Source organism: Leptonychotes weddellii, chromosome 12, assembly GCF_054177405.1.
Source record: "Leptonychotes weddellii isolate Sample4059 chromosome 12, ASM5417740v2, whole genome shotgun sequence".
Classification (NCBI taxonomy): domain Eukaryota; kingdom Metazoa; phylum Chordata; class Mammalia; order Carnivora; family Phocidae; genus Leptonychotes; species Leptonychotes weddellii.
In genome coordinates, this window is record NC_138380.1 from 32,809,870 (window position 1) to 32,833,452 (window position 23,583).

The window sequence follows — 23,583 nt, forward strand, 5'->3', positions numbered from 1 at the left end:
TGTGATCAGGCCAGGGTCTGATGAAGGCGAGCACTACAGTGTTGGTATTTGCTACATCACAAACTATGCTAACCTCCACTTCCACACAATTCATCCCCAAAAATATAAGCCCATTCAAATATGTCTGTTTAAAACTAACATTTTCAGAATAGTATATGGTTTTGCCATTTTGTTGCACATATCTACCTCCTAAAAATACAGCAGTCAGACATGTATTCATTTTTAAAAATTACTCTGACTTTTATAAAAGTCCAAGATATGATACTTTATCCAGTGTATTTTGAAACCATAAATATAGCATTAATATTTAAGATCAAGTATTCTGATTCACATTAAAGCTTATAAGACCTCAGGCTCAGCATACATCCTTCTCAACATTTCAGGGAATCTCTAAATCCTTGGAATATTCTCAATCAGTTTACTGACTTGCATACCTATAGGCTCCAAGCAGGTAAGTTTAATATATAAATTCTCTGAAGTATAATATAATCAGGAGTGGGGGATCAACTGGAGAGGGCACATTCCATCTCAGAACACTTAAAGTCAATTTTTAAAAATATTGTGTCAGTTACATATAATATGACCTGAGACTATATTCTAGCATAGCAACATGCCTCTTGACCTGCCCAATCTTGCCAATACATCTGAAATGGATGTACTTTTTCATTATAATCACTTGTTTATTAGCTATGAATTCCCCAAGTATAAGTTTCATGAAGGTAGGGACACAGTCTGTCTCTTTCACCCTTATATTCATTCAGTCATTCAGAAAATAGTTTTGAACTCTTACTAAATACTATTGTTCTAGAAGCTGGGATCTAGCAGTGAACAAAGCAGGCATATTCCCTGTACTCATGCCCCACTGATCTTATTTTAGCGGGGAGATAGAGAACAAATGAATAAATAAGTAAAATTAGACTACGCTCAATGATGATAAAAAATATAGAATAAAAAGTAGATGGGCAGAGGATTGTGTGGGGGTAGTGAGGGTTGATATTTTATAAACAATAACAGAGAAGATCTCTCTAAGAAGGTAACATTTGATTAAAGATATAAAAGAAAAGGTGAGTATACATGTATAAATCTGGAGAAGAGCTTTCTAGACAAAAGGAACAATGAGCACATATGTCCTCAAGCAGGAAAGTGCTTTGCCTAATTGAAAAATATCAAAGAGGCCAGGGTGGCTGAAGTGGAGGAAGCAAGGGAAAGAGTAGGAATACATACAGAAAGGTAAGAGGAAGGGGTGCCATTCATATAGGGCCTGGTATTATGATGACTTTGGTTTCTTCTCTGAATGAGATGGGAAGCCATTGGAGGAGGTACATGATCTGGCTTATGTTTTAATAATATCACTCTGGCTACTATGCTGAGAAGGAAGGTAAAGGTAGACAAAGGGAAATTAATTAGTTAGGAGGGCATTGCCATAATGAAATATTAAAAAAAAATGATGAGGGAATGGACCAAGGTGGTAGCAGACAAGAAAGCAAAAAGCTATGAAATTTCTGAATATGTTTTAAAGGTGGAACCAATGGATTTGCTGATGGATTGGATATGGGGTGTGAAAAATGGAGAGGAATCAAGATTTTTGGCCTGAGTAACTGGAAGAAGGAAGTTGTTAATTTACTGAGATGGAGAAGACTATGGGAGGAATAGGCTTGGGGTGAGGGGAAAGGAAGAATCAAGAGTTTAATCCTATACAAAATTCACAATGCCTATTAGGTACCCAAGTGGGGATGTCTAGAGGCAACTGAATATTTATGATCCTGAACTTCAGGGAAGAGGTCCAAATTGGAAATATAAATTTAAGATTGGCCAGAGCATATGTGGTATTCAAAAACACAAGATGGGATCGAATTACCAAGGGCATTATTGTAGGAGAACAGGTCCAAAGACTCAGAACTTGCAAAGGTTTAGATGTCCAGGAGATAAGGAGAAACCAGCAGATGAAACTGAGAGAGTCATAGTAAGTGCAGTACCATGGAGTACTAAATTCCGCTTCAAGGAAAGACTTGTTTCCCGGCTTAAGGAAGTATGGGCAGCAGACAGCCACAGTTATCAGCTACTTTAGGATTAGCCTTAGCAGCAGAGACCACCCTAGCAAAAAGCATGCCCTTCTCTAACAAGCCCACTTAAGAAAATAATATTTTCTATATTAGAAGCCTATTCTAGCAATTTTTAATTAAAGAGTCCTATACTTAGTAATACTGGAGGAACCATCAGATGAAGAGATTTAAATGAAACCCCATATTCAAATTCAGCTTTCTTCCTCTTTTGAATTGTAATATCTGAAATAGCTCTTTAATTCCAGTAAGTTTTACATTTTATACTTAAGTAGTAACTATAAGTATTTCCCTAAATATTTGGGAGGTTCTATCACTTCCTTGGTCATGCAATTATAGCAACAGAAGCAAAAATGCAGATAGGAACAAACAACTTCAAGTAGCTTATTCTACTCGATGGCAATTATTTGCTAATTTTCAATATTTCTAATAGACAGTCAAAAACTATGCATCTTTGTATCTATGGTATCTAAGCATGTGCTAGTTCTTGACTTATACTCAATAAATAAACCCTTGATAAATGAATTAATTAACATATCTTCACAGACAGAACTATTGAAAAGAAAAATAAAAATCATTTTAATTTTACTTTCTTTTATTTTAATTTCACTGTTATCCTTGATTATTGTCTTTTTTATTGAGTTGTTGGAGAAGCAGGATATAGTCGTGCCTCATCTAATTTTACTTTCTTTTCCTTTTTTTATAAGAGAATGCCAATAAAGAATGAAGTGGCAGAAAAATAAAACAGGCAGGAAACATTTAAATAATACATAATTAATGGCTGATTGTAAGACTATCTCTTTCACACTTTATCATTTACATAAAAGTATAAAGTGAGGAATAGTCAAATAATTTGTTTAAGAGAGCACAGATTTATCACCAATATATTGCACCATCCACCAGAGTTCAATCACAATTGTTGGAACGTTTCGTTCACTTTTGAAAAATTGTGTTTCACATCTATAACTTCAAACATTTATATATTAATTGAAGTTATGTATTTCTATTTGATCTTTTCTACTCTTCAGATTTTTTATAATTTGAAATGCATTAGTTACCATGGAAACAATGTCATCAAGTAAGAGCAAACCTTGGTGACATCCACAAATGATACTGCTCCTCTGTTCCAGGATCTTTGCCTCCTTCTAAATGTGCCTTACACTGAAGTGCTGATTTCTCCATCTGGTGATTCCTTTGCAGATGCATCTGACTCAGCTCAGGAGAAGCCACAAAGTAGACAACTACTCAGGTGATAAGACTTCAGGGCACCAGGAAGATCTCTGTATAAAAATACTGTCTCTCACCCCATGGTCTCCTATGCATGAAATTCTACCATTTATTTCCATTTGTTGAGCATCACCTTCCCTAGAGGACCCCTCTTAAACTGCAGATCTTTATTGCAAAAATTTGAGACCAGAACACATCCCAGAGAGCCTCATATTTTATAGATGAGGAAACTTGAACCCCAGTACCAAATATCAAGTAAAGAACAGAGCTAAATGAGAATCCTTGTCTCCTAGCAAAATAATAACCCAGAAGCCCTGGGAGCTTGGAATAGGCGAGTACAGAGAGGGGAAATGGTGAAGGTAGTCTATTTGGGATGTGATTCCAGTTAATAGGGGTGAGGAACCAGGGAGAGTAAAACAGGATAGAAAAGAAAGCCAATATAGCAATCCTTAGTGAATGGTTTGATATAGAATACTACAAAACAGTGAAAAACAACCAGCCACTAACCTACAAAATAGGTGAACCCCACTGGCATAACATTGCATGTGTGAAGGCAGACCCAGATCAGGATATACAGTATGTATCTATTTTAAATTCAAAAACAGATGGTGCATAAGCTAACCTTCTGAGGTGTCCAAAATATTCTATATCTTGAACTTGGTGATGGCCACATAATGTGTAGGTGATGGCCTACACACACTCATAAACCTATATGCATAAGATTGTGAAGTTTTATATGTGAGTTATGCTTCAACTTTTTTGTCTTTTTTGAAAGAATGCTTTATTGAGTTGACCAACACTGTAGCCAACAGCTGTTCAATTCTGCAGGGACCTTCATGGTGTTATTTAGAATGAACCTTAAAAGTGCTTACCTGAGGGATGAGAGGGAGAAACATTTAAGCATCACGTCCCAGTGCCTATTGATTGAGTTTTCCCTGATGGGGCATTAATTTCCCCACACCTACATCTGTGCCAAGTGGCACCCCCAGGTGTCCACACTTGTGGACTTGGAAAAACCCCAAGGCAGAAAGCAAGAGACGGACAGCTCATGTTTGAGATGAGGCACTGGCAACATAAAAGAGAGGGGAATCTGCTGGCAACTGTTCTCCATGACTGTGGCTGGAATCAGAGGTAAAGCTGAGAAAGATGTGAAACAATAATCAAGATATGTCTGATCCACATAGACTTCCCACACAAGCCAAGGACGTGGTATAATAAGTGAAACATAAATGTCAAATTCTGGTGGGTATAAAAAGTGTACTCTAGGGGAACGGAGGGAAAACAGGATGGGACATCATCAGAGAGGGAGAAAAACCATGAGAGACTCTTTTCTTTTTTTTTAAGATTTTATTTATTTATTTGACAGAGACACAGCGAGAGAGAGGGAACACAAGCAGGGGGAGTGGGAGAGGGAGAAGCACGCTCCCCGCTGAGCAGGGAGCCCGATGCAGGGCCCGATCCCAGGACCCCACGATCATGACCTGAGCTGAAGGCAGACGCTTAATGACTAAGCCACCCAAGTGCCCTATTTTTTTTTTTTTAAGATTTTATTTAGAGAGACTCTTAACTATAGGAAACAAACTGAGGGTTGCTAGAGGGGAGGTGGGTGGGGGAATGGGGTAATTGGGTAATGGGCATTAAGGAGGGCATGTGATATGATGAGCACTGGGTGTTATACACAGCTGATGAATTATTGAACACTATATCTGAAACTAATGATGCACTGTATGTTGGCTAATTGAATTTAAATAAAAATTTTTTTAAAAGGGTAACCTTAGTGAAAAAAATGGACAAATGATAAGAAAACATGATTATATCTCAAATAAAATATATCCCACTTGGTCTTGTGATGCTTTAAATTCAATGATCCCCACATGGAAAAGCACTGCATATGTATGGGAAATAGAGAGGGGTGGAAAGGGTTGTATTGCATTCTCCACAGCCTTCCTTTTTCACAATGAAGCACTAGTAGGTCCAAAAATAGATAAAGTGAGATCAATATCAGTGGAGATAAATTGACCAATGAGGAGATTCCTTTAATGATAGAGTAAGAGAGCTGAGAAAGAGCTTTAGATTAATGTCAAGATTTCCCAATAATCAAATACCCTGCAGTATACTGAAACTTCATTTCCCAATAATCAAATACCCTTCAGTATACTGAAACTTCATTAACTACTTATGAAAGTTCCCTTTGCAGCAAATAACTTTGAGCACTTTGTAACCTTCTTTAGAATAGGGGGAAGGACTGAGAAATGTGTTCCTTAGCAATAAAATTAAGTATATTTATATAAATTAGTCTCTCCAAGGGTTCCCAATTAAATCACTGCCTTGACTCTCTAGCCAAATTCAGCTGCTAGAATAACACCTTAAATGGGCTACAGCAAAACTTAGCACAAGCAGAGAAAGTGACAGAGGCTGTGTCAATCATACAAACAGATGTTATGGATACTGTTGTTACCTGACTGTAACCAACCTCCCTTCACCCCTTCCTTCTTTCTGTCAGATAGCCCTTCCACAAACAGCGCACTGACTCAGTCCTGATATGACTCTTATATAGCTTAAACCAGAGAGAACATTCCATTTTCCTAGGCTCTATTATTAATTCAGAGCGTCATATGACCATGGTACATAAGCATTTCTTCTTCTCCCTTGGAATGTTTTTTTGGGTGATTACAAAGCCAGGAACTGTGGCCATCATCTTGTTTAAAGCCTGAGAACATACCATGAACATAGAGGAAAGGAGAGTTATAAGAACATGGGTTGAGGCAACTGTGAAGCCCAAAATGCCTCTGGACCTGTAAATATGGGGCCACCAATTTTCTATGTTATTTCAGATTGTTTGATCTGTGTTTCATCTTGCTGCTGATTCATTTATTTTGCTTTGTTTTGTTTCTATTTTTAATAACTTTGACCCCTCACCAAATAAAGACTGGATGAGCCAAATACCAACTGCTGCGCTGAAATACAAGCAGGATACCCTGGCATTTCCATTCTTGACTGAGGTTCATCATCATTTTCCATAATTTTTGGAGCTATATGGGCTATTTCCAAATTAATTAAATAAAATATATTTCTTTTCAGGTAAACTGACTTGCTTACCTATTCCTATTTTGTGCAAATATTGTTATAAATTCCAGCTTTAGTAAGGGGCCTCTGAACCTACCCAAATTCATTAAAACAGCTCTGAGATTGTAAGCCGTGGCAATACCTTGGCCTAGAATTTCATCTGAGGTAAGAGACTGGAGAGTAAAAGAAGATGCATAATTCTTTTTTTCATTAGTTTCTAAACAATCTGAGCAACTAAACATATATAAGCATGATTCTGGGTATTGACTGAGTTTAATGTAAAAGAAAATTTTACTTCTCCTCCTTCTTGCAAAGCTTTTCACTTAGGAATTTTTTTTTAAAATCCTGTTAAACTAAAGTGGAACAAACACCAAAAAGCCTCTTATTAACAAGCCTCTTATTATATGTGTGTGTATAATATATATACATATTCATATATATGTATATGCAATCCTATGTATTGAAATTGTTTTTAACTGAACACTAGTTATCTATTTAAAAGATTTTATAAAACCACTAGCTTTAAACACACACACACACACACACACACACACACACACACACACACACACACACACACACTAGCTCTTACATATTTTTATCAGGAATCGAGCACTGGTCTTCCACTGTCCTTAAATCCCTAACTGTGCCTTGATGTTTTTGGTAGAAAAGCAAGTCTTCTTGATGTCTTCAGAAACTCAAAGTCCTTCCCTCACTTTGTATGTCACACCATGCATGCTTTTACCTTTTTATTTACCTAAATTACCTCTGGTAATTTAGACAGAGGATATTCCAAAGTAGGTTTTTAGCAATAAAACTTTACTGCTTGTCCTTTACTTTAGAACTACTCAAAACTGGGGCTCCTGAGTGGCTCAGTCAGTTAAGCATCCAACTCTTGATTTTGGCTCAGGTCATGATCTCAGGGTCATGAGACGGAGCCCTGTGTTGGCTCTGTGCTGGGTGTGGAACCTGCTTAAGATTCTCTCTCTCCCTCTCCCCCTGCCCCTTTCCCTCCTAGCTCACGCATGCGCACGCTCTCAAAAAAAAAATAAAAACTGCTCAATACAACTTATCTATTCTACAGATTTTAAAAAAGCTATTTTGTGTTGTTATGAGTCACTACTGCTTCTATGTGGAGAAAAATTAAGATGCTGAAATAAATGAACATGTCAGTCATTTCTTCTGCTTCCAACCAAATGTGTAAAATTGGTAAGTGTGATTGATAAGCTAGAATGACTTTAAAATAAATAACAATTTCACTTTACAGCTCAGCTTAGAAGGATATCCATTCTGGCTTCTCAGAGAGAATACAAACCACAATTATAGTTCAAATAAACTAGGTTATGCTGCATTAACAAGCAATCCTAAAATCGCAGTGGCTCAAAACAAACAAACAAACAAGGTTTATTTTTCACTCAAACTATATGTCTATTGTAGATCACCCAGGTCTGCTCTGCACTGTCCTCAATCAGGATCCTGGCTAATGGAGCAGCCACTGTTTGGAATGCTATTAATCATTTTGGCAAAGGGAAAAGAATGTGGCAAATCACCCACTGGCTCTCCAAGTGGAGAAGGTTTTGCTTGCATTCTAATGACCTAGAAGGTTTTGCTCACATTTTAATGACCAAAGCAAGTCTCATGACCACTCCAGGAAGACAAGGAAATGCAATCCCAAAATGCCCTGCAGGAGAAACCAAAATAACTGGCAACAGCATTAATGACTACCACATCATCATACATATATTCTTTCAGTTTCCTGCTACAAATCTATAAACTTTCTTCTCCAGCCATCTTATCATCCTTCCCTACTATAACAGTAGAAGAGAAGTCCTTCCTCTTGACAAGATTTACCCTCCCTTATCTGCCCCTATCAGGTCAGGACCCAGCTCTATAGATTATACCCTCCCTCCTGTATCTTCAACTCCTTGGTTCTACCCCCCTCATTAGAATTTATATTTGCTTTTTCTAATTTAAAATGTAAAAATTCACCTGTCCCATTTCTATTTCTTCTCAACCATCACTTTGCCTTATTCCTCTCATAGCCACATTTTTTTAAAAGAGATGTATACATTCCCAACAGCCATTTCCTCAACTCCTATTCATACCTCAACATGCTAGATCGATTTCACCACTCTAGTGACATTTATTAAAGTCACTAATGACTTCTTGTTGCTAAACCTCAAGTGCACATTCTAGTTCTCACATTAGTTAACTCTTGGCAGGAACGTCTACTCCCTCGTACTCCTGAAGATACTTTCTTCATTTGACTCTGTAGCACTACTTTCTTGACTTTCTTCTTACATCTCCAAGGGGTTCTGTCTCAGTCATTTTGAATGAACCTCATTCTCCTCCTGTTCTTTAAATAGTGATGTTCTTGGGCTCTTGCTCTTGTCTCTTTTTTCGTCTCAGCCAACATTAGTCTCATCATCATGGGTGACATCATTCATTCCCATGACTTCAATTATCATCTACATGCTGAGGACTCCCAAATCTCGATGCAAAGAGCTGATACAATTTCACAGTTATCCTGCCTACAACACTACACTTTCAGTGCTCGCCTCTGTTCATGTAGTAAATATCATCTAATTTCTAGATGTACCAGATCTGATTCACATGAACCCAGTCAGCTTTGAAGTCAAAAATGAAAACATAAAAACTAACATATAATCTTTTATTAGGACTTACCTAAATTTTAGTAAAATAATAACCTATGTGTATGTTTGTTTAATATCTCTTTTTTCCTGGGCTGTGAGACAGTGATAGTATCCCTTCTCTCTCTAGGGCGTGACACAGTGGTGCTCAATAAACAGTTGTTAACTACTGTTACAATTCCAATTCCATCCCATCTCAAACATCCTTTCTGGATGGTCTGGTATACCTGATTATGTGCAGGTGCATTGCAGTGCACGGCCTACTAGAAGTTGTTCTATCTCGTTACACAGGATAATATGCTGCTACTCAACTCCAAGAAATGATAAGCCATGATTATTAATCTGAATAGACTAGGTTGTACTGCATTAACAATCAATCCTAAAATATTAGTGGCTCAAAAAAATCAGGCTGTATTTATTCATGCTACCTCTCTACTGATGTTTTCCACCAACAGAAGTTCCATGAGAAGTGTTATAGACTGAAATGTGTCCCTCAAAATTCATATGTTGAAGCCTTCAATGTGACTATATTTGGAAATAGCACCTTTAAAGAGGTAATTAAGGTTCAATGAGGTCAGAAGAGGAAGAAATACCAACGGTATATGTGCACAGAGAAAAGACCATGTCACAGCAAGAAGACCATCTGTAAGTGAAGGAGAGGGGCCTCAGGAGAAATCAAACCTACTAGCCCATTGAACTTGGCTTCCTAGCCCCCAGAACTGTGAGAAAATAAATTTCTGTTATTTAAGCTACCCAGTCTGTGCCATTTTTAAATGGCAGCCCTACCAAACTGATACGAGCAGTAAAAACTGAAAAGTCACTGGTGCCAGTATCCTATTCATGCTGGGATACTGCCCTGCTCCTGTGAAGTTCCAAGGATCAACATGAGGAGTAATTTTCATTCACTGTCAATGGCAAGAATGTGATGAAGGACATGGTAGATGATCTGACTTTCCAAATGAGGACCAAGTCCCTCCAAATAGTAACTCTACCCATTAAGACCAGTCTTCTCCTAGGGACAGTATTGAAAATGCCTGAGGGAGCAATTCAGTAGAAGGCAAACAAAACCTATCAGCAGGACATAAGCAGATCTTACAGGAGAGGGAAAGAATTGCCCTGGAGGATCTAGATATTCCTCCCCTTGAGAAGAATTTTTTTATTTAAAAAAAAAAAAAGAATTTTTTGAAATACTGCATTTCCTCACTAATTGGAATAACAGAAGTGTTTGGCCCTTGGTAGTAACCCACTCTATCCCTTTCCTGGTCTACCTTCTTCTTACTGGGCTTCCTCATGCTTCTCCTGCCTGCATAGGCTCTACACCAAGACACAACACATGCTCCATTAGTGTTACCTGGGGAAATCTCCTTACCTGTCTCACTGATCCCATTCAGCTCTAGATTAATGACTTAGTTTTTCTACACTAGACTTAGCAAATCACAACTCCAATTCAGCGCCAAAAATTGAATTCTGTCCTTTAAAAACAGTAAGTTATCACACGTTCCTTTATATTCTGTCACTGCATTTGTCAAAAATGTGACAGCTTTTTATTTTGCATATTCTTTTTTTTATTTTTTTTATTTTATTATGTTATGTTAATCACCATACATTACATCATTAGTTTTTGATATAGTGTTCCATGATTCATTGTTTACATATAATACCCAGTGTATTTTGCATATTATATAAGGCATAGATATTACTTTAATTATGCTACAAAATAGAACAATACTATTGATACACTGTCCTTAATAAGGTTGTCTACAATGAAATCAAGAAGCAAATGCTCTTTGCTTCTTGATCATTTTTTAAAGATCATTTTTTAAAGCCTGTGATAAAATAGCAATGAGTTTATTATCACTAATAACAGCAAAAACTTAAATATGCAGTTATGATTTCCATTCCTCAGGAAGACAGAAAAGATTCCCAATCTAAATTCTATCTATATGAGCCAAGACGTAAGGAATGTGACCAAGAGGAGTTATCATGAAGACTCTTTAGTGTCAGCTCCATCTGGTTCTGGTTAAGTCTCCAGTTTACTCAGAAGGTATTACTTGGGAGGCAGACTCAGGAAACTCCTGGACCAAAGAAGATATAGTTTGATGGTACAGCAGCTCTGGGGGTAGGATACTGGGAGGAAACACCAAGCTGCCCTGATAAAGTACTTGATTTATTATCAAGCTATTGTTGGCACATCCCAACCCTTTGGAAGTTATCCTAGAATTGCCTCTAATCTCAGCGCCTGCTGCTCCTGTACCTATTTTGCTTCCTATTTGTCTTCCCATTTTGTCTCATGATCACATTACTGATTGTCCCATTCTTGAAGCCCATTTCCTTTTTTTGAACTTTCTGTTCCCAAGAGATTGTCCAGTGCGTCCTCTTGGTCTCACAAGTGGTTCAGGTAGAGTCCAATGACTCGCAATGAATCTACTTGTCTCTGAAATCATTGCCAGTGCCATCTTTCCATAGATGGTCTATCTATGGACAGTGACAGACCTCACTATAGTGTCTTGGGCAAAGCTGTTGATCCCCATAACTGTGTGGAGCAGGAGAGAAAAAGGACGCTTTGTTATGACTGAGTTTACTCCAGTTTTTTTTTTTTTTTTTCTATCCCTGGTACTCTATTCAATGAGGAAGTGGTTTCAATCATGTTTCCCCTCTTCCTATCCAGGACAAGAGTTTCTGGCTCACATCCTATCCTAGCTACCTCAACCGTGAACACACACTACCTACCAGCAATGCCCTACTCCTGCTAAAAAGCTCAGCCACTTCTGCCATGAGTTATGTCAGTAAAATTAACATGACTCCTGTTTCCTTTTCAACTTTGCCTACATCAGTGACTTTCTATTTCTCTAAACAAACGAAATAGCTTCAGGGTACTGCTTTTTAAAAGCCTCAAGAATGAGGTCAAAACCAGTTTTGAGAGTGGCTCTTTGGGAGGATCCACAGTGGCTGACAACTTGAAACATATTCACACTGTCACCCCACCTCAAAAAGAAGCATCCCATAACAGCTCCTATCTGCAGGCATCTCTCCTAGCAGTTACCTCCCCTGCAATGCTGCCTGCTGCCTTGCTTCTGCACGACCTTGGAGGAGGTCTCTGCCCCTTCCCTCGGAGGCACCCATTTCAGGTTGCCATCTCACAGTGACTGAGGTGTTCAGCTGTCACTAATTTACCCCATGCATCCAGGAGTATGATTACAATGCAGTTCTCTCTTTGAATAAATAATGTAGATCTGCCATGAATTTGCCCTGTGGAGGTCAATTCCAAAAAAACTTTTTACTCTCTCTACAACGCTTCTTTACTCAGACTTGTGCAAACAGCTACTGCTTATTATCCCTCTTGGTGAAGGAAGGAAGGGAGGAAAATAAAGAAAAAAAACATCACATACATCGATCTGAACACATATTGGTATCTGAAGCCAAGCAGTATGCTAGATGTTCACACATGCATTTTTATTTTTGCAGAAAATGGGTCTGATTTGAGCACTTTCTGAATCCAAAATCCATATTCTTCCAATATATCATGGCGCCAGGCACCATACATAGCTGGTATCCTTTTAAGAAATGGAGGAAGAAAAAGTATGGGATGAGTGGCCATTGTGCTAGAAAGAATTGCCTGTGACACTTCTCTGGTTGTTCCAGTCTCTCACTGACCTTGCTTCACCAAGTCTCTTGTTCATTTATCCTTTGCCTATATAGTGTGACCTGAGGGACCAAAAAATGTCTCTTCCACCTTTTGATGACCATGCCTGAAACTTTAGCCTTGCTCCCCTCAACTCTATTTGGATAAAGGATCTGTAGTCATCAAGAATTCCCATTTAAAATAAAATGCTACATTGATCCTGGGATATATTTGCTGGTGGCCAATGGGCACACCTAACAGATGACTTAACTGAATATGTATTTTAGTATTTGATACAGTGAACCTCAGTAATAGGAACTCACTAAGCAGCTTAGTTTTGGTGAGGGGGAAGAAGAAGAAAAGATGAAGTAAGTAAAAAGTCTAAAAGTCTTAAGGTATGAGCAGCTTAGAGAAAACAGTCAAGGGCAGGCACAACCCAATTAGTAAACTGGGGTAGTGGTAAAACCCTCAAGGTGGGAAAAGGAGGTAGAAAGAGAAAAATAGAAGGGTACCAAACTCCATCGTGGATTAAAGGACAACCCCACTCAAACTGATTGGGGGAGAGGAGCTTGAACAAATGATGAAAAACTAGTAAAAGAAAAGAGAAATTGGGCACAACAGACTCCTAAGCTTATCTCTATTATAGAACACATACCATTCTTGTTGAAATTGTTTCTATTTCTTTTTTTTTTTTTTTTAAGATTTTATTTTTATCTGAGAGAGAGAATGGGAGACAGAGAGCATGAGAGGGGAAGGGTCAGAGGGAGAAGCAGACCCCCTGCTGAGCCAGGGAGCCCAATGTGGGACTCGATCCCGGGACTCCAGAATCATGACCTGAGCCGAAGGCAGTCGCTTAACCAACTGAGCCACCCAGGCACCCCTGTTTCTATTTCTATTTGCATGCACCCTCCATTAGATCATGGGTTTTTAGAAGAGAGGAGCCTCTGTGTCTATTTTATTTGTGTGAGACCAGAGCCTAGTACACTGCCTGGCATGAGCAGTTTAATTCTTGTTCAATGGATGCATGAATGAAAACAGTTTCCTTTCTTTTTTATTTCTCATACATAAAATCTTTGCTATGAAGAACCAGATATACTTCATATATGATGGAACTTCAGTTGTGTGTTTAGGATTCTTAGAGGTTCTAGGACCCTTTGGTAAGTATAAACTGTGTCATTTACAGAAAAGCAAATATCTTTCCTTAGAAATGTGGTAATGCCCAACATCTAACAAATATTATTTTGGTGATAATTATTATTATTTGTAATCAGCATTTTACTAATTTTCAATGGTCTTTATTTACGCTTGAACATGCTTCTTTACATATTCTGTTTTTATATACATCATTTTAATCAAGCTCTACCCTGACATCTATTACATTATACTTCAATATACATAACACAGATGTAGATGAAATATAGCTAATGATTCCAAAATAGTTCCTCTAGACAGGCTATATATTTTAAATTCAATTTGATCTCCTTCTTATGTACCAAGGGAAAATATATGAGATTTTTTTTCCCATGCATCCCTCTTTCCTCATTATCAAAGTGTTTATACTGAATTATTTTTAAAAGGCAGCATTTAGTATTCAATCAAATAATAAGGAGAATGTGTTCCTTCCCAGTGGTTTAATAATAATTCTTGCATCACCAACCCTGAATATTCATGTTATGGAAATGTGTCCTACTTCTATAGATTTCATCACTGTCAGCTGGTGCCACAGAGAACACAGGGACAGTTAGTCAGTCTAAATACATTCAGGATTTCAGCAATTACCAAAATGTCTTCCCTGACTTACTATCAATAATTCAACTTTTGAGGAATATAATACTGAGACAGAGGAGACTGACCAATAAATATTCTGCTATTCTTTGGAAAACCTAACTGCATAAAATTGTGATATCACTTGACTCAAGTCTTACTTCAGCTATATCCGAATGGCATAAAGATGACTGAGTAATTCAGTGGGGGAAATAAATCAATCAAGACAGTTTTTTTGTCTTTAGGTAAAGTGACTTATAGCATATTTATTTTTCCCCCATTTTGCTATTAGAACACAGCTTGTCAATGGTCTGATATTCATCATCCTCATTCCTCAAAACATGTATTAATCATGCTTTAACCTCAATTCTGTTGGCAGTATGACCTTGGCCTAGTCACTTAATCTCTCTAGAATTCGGTTTCTTCATCTGTAAAATGAGGAAGGTGGACTGGATTGGGGGTCAAGAAACTTGTTCCATAAAGAAACAAATAATATTTTAGGTTTTGTGGGACATACAGTCTCTGTTACAACTATTCAGCCCTGCTATTTTAATGCAAAAGCAGCCATCCATGATATGTAAATGCGTAAGCATTTCTGTGTTCCAATAAAATGTTATTTATAAAAACAGGCAGGCAGCAAGACAGGTTTGGTTTTATATAGCAGTTAGCCAACCCCTCTCAGGTTTTTTTCAAATCTATGATTCTATATGTTAGATAACTATAAGGCACCTGAACACAAGGGGGAATGAACTCATCTAGTCCCTCAGTGATCTAGAATTAAAGGGGCCTAGAAATTCTCCATTACAACAAAAATTCCTCTGAAAAAATCAAGGATCCCTAAATAAACCCTATTGATTAACAGATTGACAAAGATTCCTCAATTCTGGCTAGGCAGCACACATTTTATTGGTAGCCCAGGGTATATAGATTCTGTGCAATCCAGGCCAAGTCTCCAGGTTGTTTCTGGAAGAGGAGAGAATATGCTTGCAAGAATGACAGGATTTCACTCCAGGTTTTGTTGCTTTTGACTGCACTGAAGGAACTAATCAGCATTAAAACAAATATTAGGTCACATTGTAGCTTCAAACTTAGAGGAAAAAAAGAGAACCATTTTTGCATCTCTGTGTAGAGTACCTATTCCACTGAGTAGCTCAGATGGATAAGTCTCAAAAGTCAACATCATGAGTTAATCCCTTGTGAATGTCTGTCTGTGAGGATCTGCAGTTTCATCCTACTACACACAGAAACACACACATGGCGGGGACAAGGCTTGACAATGCTAGTCTGTGGAGATCTAGTAGATAACTGTATGCTTAAAGAGGATTCTGTCACATTCAAAATAACTTTACAATGTTTATAGGAGTATGATAACTGCCCAAGAAACATGTCCACAGTGACAAAGAATCCCAGGATAATAAAAGGACAGATGGGGCACCTGGGTGGCTCAGTTGGTTAAGTGTCTGCCTTTGGCTCAAGTCATGATCCCAGTGTCCTGGGATCAAGCTCCGCATTGGACTCCCTGCTCAGCAGGAAGTCTGCTTCTCCCTCCCCCTGCTCTTGCATTCTCACGCTCTCTCTCAAATAAATAAATAAAATCTTAAAAAAAAAAAAAAAAAAAAAGGAAGGACAGAGTCCATTTGGTTTATAGCAGGGTTTCTCAACCTTGGCACTACTAATATTTGAACTGGATAATTCTTTGTTGCAGTTGTCGGGGGAGGTCCTGTGCATTGTAGGAGGCACAGGATGTAGGTGGATTATGAGCAGCTCCCTATCCCTTCCCTCAGTCATAACAAATATGTTTCCATACACTGACAGGTGTTCTGGGCCAGGGGAGGAGAAGGCAAAGTCACACCTAGTTGAGAACCTGTAGATTACAGAAACTTAAGATACTGAATTTTCCATAAATCATCATCCATGCCACAGGAGTCAAGTAGTACCCCAGACCAAAACTGATATTCAGAAATATTTTATTACAATGACTTCCCATGTCCTTTCTGACTAATTCTTTCCCCCTCCCAATATATCACAGAATACTCAGACAACAATGAAGTGGAGGGGACGTTATCCAGAGAAAGAACACCACTATCTTTGTCCTTTGTCCTTAGCAATACTAACCCCTGACCAATGGCAATGTTCCCATTTCTAAATTTTACACACAGGGAAATCAGACCCAACTCACTATCTTTCCCACTCAACTCCTAGATTACTGTTCATGATTGCTTGCTCCAGTTACAGGTGAAAAGACCTACAGATTCTTAGGACATAACTCAGTGGCCTACATGGAGAGCCTGTAAGAATCTGGGTTCTTAAATCCCGGATCTCAAACTCTGTCCCAGGACCTGCATCTCTTTTTATTCCTACAATATCTAAATCCCTGCCTGGTTTCCACAGTTTTCTTAGGCAATACTGCCTATACTCCAGACCTCACTTCTGGGTCCCTACTATCAGCTATACTTCCCAGCTACCATTAACTATTTGTTGAGACTTCACTGGGTCATTTCCCATTGCTATCTTCCTCTGTCTGCTCTTTTGGGTAGAACCTTGTGGTTCTACTCTATCTCTGTGTTCCAATTATCTCTGTTCTGTAGGGTCTCACTGTTGGGTTGTGGCCATAAAGTCAATCATCTACTTATTCATGTCAGTGGAATAATAATCATAGAGGAAAGAGGGGAGAAGCATTTGTGTGGTTACTTCAAAGGCAACCCACCTTGAAAAGCTTCCTAGTATAACCTGACAACCAGAACTCTGATTATTAAAAGAAAAATCATCACAGGATATACTGTTATGGATATGAGGCTTTCCAACATTCTATGTAGAAGTTTCTACCAGTCTCTGATATTACAGGTAAAGAGAGGAAAATCAGCAAGTCAGTAAGGTGAAAGGACCTATGTATGAACGGTTCTTCTCTGCCTGGAAAATAAAAACAGTAGATATAATAACAAGTGGAAACAAAACACAAGATATTAATGTTAAATCTTACACAAAATCATATTTGACTTCAATTTGAAGAGCAATAATATCAAGTCACGTTCAATTACAAATGTAGGTATATATATTAATGCATCCTTGCTTCAATAGTCATATAACCAGGAAAAGTTTATTCAAGCATAAAAGTCACTAGGAAAAGTTTAAACACGAAAGGGATTTTTATTTCATCTCTGAGGTGAGATTAAGGAGAAAGTCTGCTTTCTTGGCTTGTGCTGCATATAATAAGGACCAGTGAAAAATATCTGAATCATAAACATCCTAAACTGTGCAGCCTTAACCACAGACATGTAGAAACTCCAAAGGCTGGCAGAGAGAATAACATGGGCCTGGATCCTGGCGGGTAGAGGGCTGGGGTGGGGACAGAGACGGGGGGGGTTAACCAGCTGGATGTAGACAGTATGAGAGGTTGGCTGTTAATCAAATCCTAATGCCAAAGGGGACTTCCCCAATGCTCAGGGGAGGTTAATTCCACAGAGATGTCTAGGGTGGAACCTAGCAGTAGGCAGAGACCATGGTAATGCTATGGTTCAAGGAAGAGCCACCTGATTGGAAGCACATTCCTAGCCAATAGCTCAAAGCATATAGACAGTGAAGGGAACAATAAATGTGAAGTTGATAAGTTCTAGAATGGCTGTCATGCCTCAGTCAAACATAATGGGTTCCAGATCAAGCCTTGATGGGAAGAGAAGTACAAGTCAGCAGTAAGGTCAGAAATTAAGGAGGTCAGTTACTAGAATCCATCCACTGGAAAGGATGAAGTTCTAGCTGAGCCCTCCTCATTCATTCACTCATTTATCCAATTCTTTGTTCAATAAATGCATACTAATAACTCCTACCAAACAATGCTAGACACTGTTCCTGGCCCTATGGATTCCATGGGAAAAAATAAGCATGGTCCCTGCCCTTACGAAGAGCTTTGTTGGAAATGTTTTGAAAAATAGTAAACATACAGGTTAAAAAATTTCATCAAGATAGGGCTTATAGACACTAAGTGCTAGCAAGATTAAGCTGCCAGTGCCCCCTGAAAAAATCTGCTCCAACCCATAGGCAGCCAGATTGGTAGCAAGAAAAGAAACGTGGTCCTACTACCTTGTAAATAATAAATGGAGGCCTTGATAATGATGATGATGATGATGAGTAGTTATATAATTGTTTCAGGTTCTAACCAAGAGATTGAAATCACATTAGTTATTTAAACAGAAAGAAATGAATAAAAAAGAGTTGTTAATTCAGTAAAATTTATTAATTAGTTACTGAAAAGACAAAAAGAGAACTCTAGGGTATCATAGATACATTAACTGTAAGACATAGCGGCCATCCCTAACATTGGAGGAACAAAGAAAAGAAGTTAGAATTATTAACAGAAGCCTGGAGGGTAGACCTCATAGTGCTGAAACTCAGACTCTTAAGGAAGCGGGGATATTCAGAGGTGTGGGGAACCTGAGCTCAGAAGGAGGAAGAGTCACATGGGGCTGGATCCCAGACCACTGACGAGGGGAAATGGGCCAGCTGGTACTGCGGTCTGTATGGGCTGGCTCTACGGCTGTTGGGAAAAAGCTGCAAACTGGACTCGACTGCTGCTAATGGAACACAGTGCTGCTGTGGGGGCAAAAAAGCATCGCTAGGGTGTTGCTTATGGGAAAAGAAAGCCGACAGAAAGCAAATAAGAAGAAAAACAGAAAACAACAGCGAAGAAAAAGAAGCATGTTCCATCTACCTCCTTCGGCTTGCAATCTCCCTCTAGCATCCCCCACTGATGGAGTTTAACCAACTGACAAATCAGAAACATGACTTGTAGATACTCAGCCCAGTATCAAAAAGCAAAATATAGAACAATGGGTTTGAAGCCAAGAGATGATAGTTTAATAACCAGCCCAACCAATCTAGGACAAATCTTTACCTTTCTGAGACACAGTTTGTCAAATTAGAACACTAATGTCTACCACAAGATGTCTTGAGAATTAGACAAAACGTATAAAAAGCACCTCACATAGTGCTTGACAAATAAAATGCATTATTTCACAATTAATGATTTCCGATCCTGATTCATCCTCCCAAGTACATCTGCCATCCCCAGTGCCTTCCTTAAACAACTACTCTGTAGAACTCCATATGTGGCCTAATCTATTGCCAGAATATATCTCAGCAGGAAAAATCTATTTATAAGGCCTCAACCAACAGGGAGCTCTTTTAAGTCAGGGACCATATTTGGCTCTTACATTTTCACTTCCACTCCTCTTTGTCAACCTGAAAATCTGGCAAAAAAAAAAAAAAAGAAAAAAATATATATATATTTTTTATCATCATCTTCAAGGCCTCCATTTATATTTATATATATATATATGTATATGTATATATATGACCTACATACTTCCTTGTCCTTGCCACCATCAATCCAATAGGCCAGCTTTCCATTAAGACACTTCAAGAACAGTTCTAGAAAGATTTCAAACTTGATCCAACTTCCTTCACTCTAAAGAACAGTCTTCATTCAATACCTTGTGTCCTAAGAGGATCGCATGCCCAAAAATCAAACACAGGAACCCACTACCATTTTTCTAATGTTCTCAAATCAGCAGCAGCATTCCAGACAACAGAGACCTTAAGACTAGGAAAGAGAGCTATTGAAGGTAGAGCAGTATCTGATGCTTTATGGCACATTTTAGAGGCAAAATCCACCATATCCATGAATGTCCCATAGAAACCAACTCCCACATAAAAGCAAAATATAGCTCTTCTGCTATTTTGCCTGAAATCATAGGTTCTTAATAGTTCATTCCCTTCCTGATCCAAGGTTCATGTGGTTCTACCTTTATTATTTATAAGACCTTGGGAAATTTTCTTCAACCTCTAAGCCTCATTTAATTAAAATAGTATTCCTAACATTATCTCACAGGTTTGTTGTAAGACTTAGATAAAACAATACATGCCCAAGCAAGACAGGAAACAGTACTTGTTTAGTGGGTACATAGTTTCAGTTCTGCAAGTTGAAAAGTTTTGGAAATCTCTTGCACAGCAATGTAAATATATGAACTATACATTTAAAATGGTTACGGTGGTAAATTTTATGTTCTGTGTTTTTTACCACAATTTTTAAAAATGTTTATTGAATTAATGTATGAATAAAAAGTTCCTATCAGATGCACAGGTGCGCACACACACACACACACAGAATACACATTCATCACTCATCACAATGCCTGGCACATCGTAAGCACTCAAGTATCTATAAGGTTCTGTCTCTTTCCTCTTTGAGCCTCCCAACATTCTCTTTGACTTCAACCTCACCTGCATGAATTTCTAATTTCTCTCCCTCTGAACACTATGTAGGCTTCATCACATTCTGTCCAGTGCTGTTCCTTAACAGTTCAGTGTGGGCATGCTTTATCTTGCCAAGTAGATTGTCAGCTCCTGCAGAGAAGGGACCATCTTATATTTCTTCCATATTCCCCTTCATGTCCAATGCAATCTTTGCATTAACTGTTGGCTGAGATTCTACTTCAAATGAGATGGACCTTCCCAGAGCCAGAACATTCCAGTTACTCCTGCCTGCTCTTGGGCTTCCACTCATCATCATCAATCAACATTTATTTATTGATCTGTTAGTTTATATTTGGAAAAGGGGATAAGAGCAAAGGATAGGGAAATAGGAAGAAAATAAAAAGATATATAAGACATGATTATCGTCCTCAAAAGGCTTACAATCTATTTGCACAAAGCAAATATAACAATGTTGGTAAAACTGCAAGGAAAAATGCTAAATGTCCACTGAGTATTAACAGACGATACAGGAATTCAGCAAGCCATGGGTACTTCAAAGGAAATTCAACAGGAGATCAGTTTAAGAAAAACTTAAGTACGAGAGTATATATTCTTTAGAATTAAGATGATTCTTCAAGGGGTAAAAAGTGTATCTGCCTACTAATTCTAACTTTGAGATAAAATTATTATATATTTTCAGGGTAATAACAATAGTAACAACAATTTTCATATACTCCAGTAGACTACATACTATCACCAATCCTAAAAGTGAGGGGTGCATCATCCCTATTTATACATAAAGAAACAGTTACTTGCCTGTAGATGTAGAGATAGTAAGTACTGGATTTGAACACATCTGTCTGACTCCAAAGCATGAATTCTTCCCACTATACAATTCATTCATTCATCAAACATTTATTAAGAATTTACTCTGGACAAGCATTATGCTAAAGACATTAAACTGAATAAAATATGATTTCTTCCTTCAAGGGGCTCATGGTCTGATGAGAAGGCAGTTACATAAAGATACCATCCATACAAAATGTGCTGAGTCTAAGAACAGAGATATGCAAGAAGTTATGGAGCATGTAGGAAGGAAACCTAATCCATCCTGGGAAATCTTCAAAGGTTTCCTGGAGGAGGAGAATTCTTTGTTAAGTCTTAAGGGATAAAATAAATAATAATAGCTTACATTTGTGTACTTACTAGGCAGAGACTATTATTAGCCCTAATTCACAGATGAGAAAATTGAGGCACAGAGAGGTGAGCAACTTGCCCAAGCTTCAGTAGTTTATAAATGGGTGTTAGAAACAGGTTATGTATCTGTTCTCTCTTAATCTCTACAATATCCTGCACATGAGTAGGAGTTTGCCAGAAAAGTGAAGAAGAGCAAGGCAAAGGCAAGAAACTGCACTAAATGGCACAATATAAAAAGTATAATATGGCTGGAGCAAGAAATAACAAGAAAGGAAATTAGAGAATTATGGGTCAGATCACAAAAGACCTTGTGTAACATGTAAAGTATCTTAGAATTTATCCTATAAACTATGGAGGGATATTGAAGATTTGTACATTAATAAATTATTATGTCAGCTATTTGAAGGATGAATGTGAGTTAAGATTAATGGGAAGGGGATCCATTAGAAGACAGTTGTCACTGTTGTAAAAAAAAATAAAAAATAAAACATAATGTACATTTACCCTCCAAACAATTTTTAAATGTTCAGTACACCAAGAGGACAGATTTAATATGCAGCAAAGAGAAGAGAACCTAAACTTGAATAAAGAGAGCAAGATGGAAAACTTGGAAATAAGACATGTCTAGATGGCAAAAGAGGTGGAACTTGGTGATGAACTGGATGTGCCTATCTCCCTACCCATCAGGCTTTCCTATTTTAAATAATCTGTCCGGGAAAATAGAAAATATAAATGTATATGTTTGTCATTTTGGAATTGGCTAGACATAGTGCTAGGCACAGGAGCAATAGGAATGAATAAGACATGCTACCCATCCCAGAAAGGCCTACAGTCTGGAGTAGAAGTAGAGAAGAGCAGTGCAATAAAGGATTATGTGGTTATAAAAGAAATAGGTACATTTACTGGGGATTCAAAGCTGAAGCAGTTAGCCCTAACCAGGGGAGATCAGAGAAGAGTTGAAGGAGGATATGCCTCAAATTGAATCTGAACAGACACTTTCCAGTGGATCACTTGAGGTGAATATTTCTCCAGTGGAGAGTAGCAGGAATACAGCAGAACAAATAGTTTCAGTGTGAAGAAGGTGGGGAGGGGGGGCAAGATAAATATGTGGACTCCTGAAGGCATCAAAAGTAGAGCAGGAATTTATTAGCTACAGGTTCCTCCATTAAAACACCTAAGCACAAGAAGGAAATTGGGGTCACAGAAGGATGAAGGTGGGAGACAAGATAGTGATCTGCAATAAAACTACAAGAAGCGCTCTGGTTTTATTGCGCTCTCTGTGGCCACATCATCACACTCCACCTAGCCCCACCTGAGCTACAGAGTCAGTGCTCATTATGCTTAGAAAAGTGTATTAGTGTATTAGAAGTCTAATAATTCTACCCTAACCTCTAGCATTTCCTATAATTGTAGGATGTCATCTTGAGGTTCACAGTTAGGGGTCTGTACATCAGGCACTACCCACTGCTCTTCTAAAGGATTTTAAATTACCTCATAATATCTTATGTTTGGAAGCTTCACTGCCTCAATCACAAGTATTGATCTTTGTGAGCAAAAGTAACTTTTTTTGACCAATGTGTTTATACAGACATTATTTTTTTTCCAAATTGTAATGCCTAATGCCTAAAGGACAATATTATTTATAAATACAAACTCTCAGACTTGAAAAAGAACACCTTTATTTATCCTGTTTATTATACAACATCTATGCAAAAACTTCTAAATTTAAGAATCTTCCTGGAAATTC

The 23,583-nt window shown here is 38.0% G+C and overlaps 1 long non-coding RNA gene across 2 annotated transcripts in view; it reads right to left on the reverse strand.

Moving 5' to 3' along the window:
* The window catches only part of LOC115939660 (uncharacterized), a 204,714-nt gene that overhangs the window by 163,620 nt on the left and 17,511 nt on the right, over positions 1–23,583 (reverse strand). The gene's annotated exons all lie outside the window — the stretch shown is intronic.